The sequence below is a fragment of the Nicotiana sylvestris genome, chromosome 6 (genome assembly GCF_000393655.2).
Source record: "Nicotiana sylvestris chromosome 6, ASM39365v2, whole genome shotgun sequence".
NCBI classification, from domain to species: domain Eukaryota; kingdom Viridiplantae; phylum Streptophyta; class Magnoliopsida; order Solanales; family Solanaceae; genus Nicotiana; species Nicotiana sylvestris.
The window spans coordinates 98618827-98624602 of record NC_091062.1 but is presented as its reverse complement, the minus strand read 5'-3'; positions in this window follow the sequence as shown (position 1 = coordinate 98624602).

Here is a 5776-nt window from a genome sequence, read left to right as displayed (position 1 = left end):
TGGAGTTTGATAGCATACCTTAATAACGATAAATCTAAGTAAGAGTTATGGTATAGTATGACTTAACTAGATGTAGTAAAGCCTTAAATATATATAACCAAAGCTATGAAACAATATATAGCAATATTCGTAAGTTCAACAAGGTACCAAGCGAAGAACTTTAAGTATACCTATAGACACCCAGAGGGACAGCTTGTCATAATTCTATATTTGTTCACAAAGTGAAGCCTAGAGATTGGCTAAAAGCTGGAGGAAAAAGGAGAGAAGAGTCGCATAAGCACACATACAAGGAAAAAGTCGTACAGGCTACATGACAAAATATAGCAACAATTACGAGATTGAAAGATTTCTGACCACAAGTCGTGGTCTGAGAAAGAGGCCTAAGGGGTGAATTCCCTAGCCTTTGGATTTATTCACAGAACAGTTGCCTAGATGGCAAGAAGTGTACTAAAGTATTTGAAAGAAATAAGTTACAAAATGGTGCATCAGTCAACATTCGAGGATGAATGTTCCAAAGGGGGGAATGATGTTACACCCCATATTTTCTTACATGGAAGTACGCCATAGGTAAATTTATATAAGTTCGAAAATGATATGTTACATCCCGTATTTTTATACGTTAAAGTTTCGTCGTAAGTTAATCGACGTAAGCTCGGAAATGAGATTATCTTGAGAATATAAGTATTATGCTATTTCAAACAAGTGATAAGTAAATTCGTGAAGGTGAGAGGGTAAGCAAATCAAAGGAAATGAGTTTCGTCAAAGTTTGATATTTTAGGATAAAATACGGTCTAAGCTATAATACCCCATATTTACGGACTAGTGTCATACAAGGTACCACATGACCATGGTAGAAAAGTGTATAAAGTATATTAAAAGTGAGCAGTATTTTAAATAATTTGAGATAATTCTTAATTATGTGGATAAGTGGTAATTATCAGTCAGTTGGAGATTAACAAGATAATCAAGAAGATTAGTGGATCACTAATGAATTATTTGGATAAGATTAATCTCCTTAACGTGGCAGCATGTGTGAAGCTAATCAAGCCTAAATGTGACTAAGTATGTTATGTTATAAGGTGGCATTAAAAGAATTCTTCTTGTGTCTTAGTCATTATTCAACCGTGGGGCCCATACCCACTTATATAAAAGGCCTCTCAAAACCACAAAATTGAGGCTTATGACTACATGTAGTAACAGATGGAATTCATTAAGGGGATGTAAATTCTCAAAGGAATTCTTATGAAAAGCTTGCTAGAACGGATATATTCTCAAAGGAATTCTTATGAACTCATACAAGGTACAACGTGAATTGAAAATTTTAAGGGGGTATGACGCAATCTTTTCCAATAATATCATATGGATTTTTTCCTACTCTATTCGTTGTTACGTATTTTTTTTGCAATTGACGTGTGTTAGAGGGATTGTCAAGAGAATCGACTCAGGTATGTTAAGGCGATCGCTTCTTTCCTTTTGGCATGATCTATACGACACAAACAAAGGAGCAAATACACAACTTCTATAAATGACTCTATTCATAGAAGTATTAGAGGTTCCTATATTCTTGAATTCCCATGTGTCTTATTATTACATCTCCTATTCATGGGTCTCAGAAAAATACGAAAGTTGAAAAAGTTTATTTCATGATATCACTCAAAAGCATAATTGTCTTATGATATTCCGAGAGATTTTATTATCGTAGTTCTCATGCATTGCATTCATTTATACATGTACATTGACTCATGACCAGATGGTGTTATATATGCATATATATATATATATATATATATATATATATATATATATATATGTATGTATGTATTTTATATATATATGGGATATGGGAAAAGGTTATGGCATTATAAACGCACCACCACCTGATCAGCTGGTATACGTTTGATGATTTTGCCCACAGTGGCCGAGATGATATGTTGGGATGTCCTCGAGGCTTGATGATGTTATGAATGCATGCACTTATGTATGGAATGACATTCATACATATATGCATGACACTATAAGTATTTCATGATTTACAGAGTTATCCAGACTTACAGGTTGAGGCATTTACTCCATGTTTCTTCCATATCTTTTATATACTTATTTATGTGCCTTACATACTCGGTACATTATTCGCACTGACGTCCTTTTGTTAGGGATGCTGCATTCATGCCTGTAGGTATAAACAATCAGTTTGATGATCCCTCATTGTAGACGAGGTTAGCATTCAGCAAATGATCGGTAAGACTCCACTTTATTCGGAGTGTAGCGGAGTCTATGAGTTATCATGTCAGGATTTTGCTACAGACTTATGGGTAGGCCGGTACCCTGCCCCATTTGATGGAAAATAGTCTTAGAGTCTTTATAGATAGAGGTTCATTTTATAGAGTATGTTAGATGCCTTGATGGCCCATATGTATTCATGTTTTAAGAAAGATTGTTCATTGATACAGTGCTTTTCCAGTTATAGTTATATATTACAGGTTGTGGACATGTTGGCCCAGTTACGAATGATAGTACAATAAGAAAGATATGTTACGTTGCTACTCGATTGAGTAAGGCACCGGGTGCCCGTCGTGACCCTTCAGTTTGGGTCGTGACAAAAGTGGTATCAGAGTAGTTCTATCCTAGGGAGTCTACAAGCCGTTTCTATTAGAGTCTTGTTTATGGGTGTGTTGTGCATCACATTTATAAACAAGAGGCTACAGGGCATTTAGGATTGTCACCCTTTCGTCTTACTCTAGATCGTGTGATAGAGCTTAGTTGTAAGAACTCAATTTCCTAAATTCTATCTTATTCATAATACGACGATGCCTACATCTAGAAAAATGGTTGGTAAGGGATTGAATGCAGTCGTGGAAGAGTTTAGTAAGAGGAACTTAATTTTACATCATGCTTATGATGAGTAAATATAAGGTCTCCAGCAGATCATGTATGTACCAAGACGTGTGAGCTTCTGGAAAAGGAGACCTAAGGCATGAATATCTATCCACCCATATGGTAAAAAGCAACGTGAGATTCAGAAGGTAGATACAAGCTTCAACAAGTAAAAGGAGCAAGATGAGAAGGGTACGAGGTACCCAGTTAATGAAGGTTATCGGTATTTACAACTCAAGCAGAAAAATATAAGCATTGTGAGTTACCTTCAATAGTAACAGAGTTATGTATAATCGGCCACACCTATCTCAGTTGTGCCCTATGGGAGTTAACAGATATGGTTTAAGAGAAGGAAGGGATATCAAGATCTAGCTGGGGTTAGAGTAACCCAAAAGGATGGATAGATCATTTGCATCAGTTGACATTTCTGAAGGATATTGCAAATGTGCTAATAGATCTCTTTTGTGAGACACTCAGGTGGTGTACTCTAAAATAGTATAGCTAGATATGAATACTAGAATGTTCAAAAAAAAATATTATTACAAAGATATGCATTGAAAGCCTAGAAGGGATAAATATTACCTTAGCATGACTCCCGTCCCTAGTAGAGAAAGAATGTTGGGCAACCCGAAGAGCCAGTGGATGGAGCATAGGGAAGCTAAAAGCAAAAGAATGTCTTGTTGAAATTTTCAGAATATAGTTGTAGATATAAATGTTAGCGGGAAATAAGAAGAGAGTCAATGAAGCATTATGAGTAAGATGTGATACATGGATGGCAACGGTAGATCAAAAATAAAAATGATGACAATATTACAGAGTCTATAGACAAGGAAAGGAAAATATGATAGGTAGAAGGCCTTGAAGCAACAAAAGAGTATAGGCCATTAAGTCACATCCTCATTTCGAGAAATAAGTTCTTGACTCTAACGTGATTACTAGAAGAAAAAGTTAGACCCCAGAGTAATAGAAATCAGTATGGATTGGTGAACAAGATAAACTAAACATGAATTAGGGACTGGTGATTTGATAATGGTCGGCATCATGGAAATTTCAGATTGTGTTCCCGCGATAATAGAATGAACAACAAAAGAAGATTCATGAGAAATTCAGAGAATGGTCATTCGGGAAGACGCTTCCCTAAAGCAAGCAATGTGATCAAAGTTAAGCTTAATGGACTGTATGTGCCAGTTACATTAAGTGTTACCCTCGCGAGTAAGAAAATTTATTATCCTTGGTACAGAAGGTTTACCGCAAGGTGTGTAAGGGTCATCGATGATGTGAAAAAAGATGCCAAAGATGAAGAGGTCAAACATCTATAGGTTAATCATCGTACGAAATCTGAGTACTCCTCTAAAGAGGGGAATATGGAGTGATGTGGCATTAAGTCAAAATTAAGTAGTTCTAGTAACTATGGAGTGGTAAAGGAATAATGCGATAAAATAATAAGAAAGGGTTAAGATTGCACTTACTCAAATCCTACTGATATGCTACGATTCCAAAACATTATGCAAACACGGCATCAAGGAGAGAAAGTAAGGGTTCCTGCCCGAGAAGTTATTGAGACATAAGGAGCTAGTGCGAGAGGTAAGTTAAAACAAAGAAATAACCCAAGAGAGATTACATGGAATATAGATATGAGAATGGGCCAACGAGTACTTAGTAGTTGATTCAGGAAGATCCTAGTTATGGCTAGACAAGATGATATAGACAAATCAATAGATCATGCAAGATAAACAGAATGAACCCAACATGGGGAATTCAGTCTCGCCGATATGACATCATGACCTTGAGAAATATTCAGATATGAGTTGGTGTAGTTAAAGATACCTTATGAGTGTTATAGAAATAAAAGAGAGTCCCACTGGGAATACTGTCAAAACTTTAGTTCAGAAGCAATCGTACGAGCACATGAGTGTGGAGGTAAATAACTAAGGATAATTACAGATGAGTACGAACATCAAAAGTTCTATCGGGAATACGGGGTAATAAGCTCGTAGCTTTACAAGAGTTAGAGGGTCCTCCCTAGGTACAACAATGAAAGACTTTCTGAGGAAATAAGGAAGAAGGCTTCAACCTAAGCATAGTAACTTGGAATGGTCATGTAAACACAGTCTCACTACAAAATTGCATGCACTCCAAAAGAAAGTGGCACCTACTATGGCTAATGAGCAGGGAGTAAAAACCAAAGTAATATTCGAGATCATATGAGTTGCACAAAATTTCCGGCATGCATGGGAACTCTGATAAGCTAAGTATGCATGCAACAAAGGGGCAGAAAGACCAGGAAAGGTAATAGCTTACATTTAAAGAAAGCAGAGAAGAAACTAAAGGAATTATTCGATCAATGATCCAGAGTTAGTTACACACTTAAGATTTCAGAGTATTATCCATGCAGCATATATATTAACAATCATACAGCCGTAGAAGACTCTGGTGTAAGTTAAAAGAAATAATTGAGTTCATAGACAAAGGATTGAATTTTTAGAAAATTGTATCGTGGATATTCCATAGCACCCATGAAAGGCTAAAGTAATAACTAATACCATGAGCCACAAATTGGAAGATAGCTTAAGCCTACATAAAGGTTGATCTGAGGGAAGAGGAAACTACAGAGTTAAATCAACTAAGTAAATCAGGAGTCAGATTATTGGACCAAGAAAATTATAAAAATTATGATTGAGAACATTGTAGAATCATTTTTAATATCAGAGGTACAAGAGAGATAGTACAACAACCATATTCTATAACGGCTCTACGTTAGAGCCAGTTAGAAGTGTACAAGCCTCATAAGAAGTCAGTATGAAGCTCCCACCGGACTGTGTATACGTCAGAGGTACAAGTATTATAATAGAGCTTCAAGTTGTAAATGTGAATCATACCTCTGTGGAAGGGGGGTTATGAA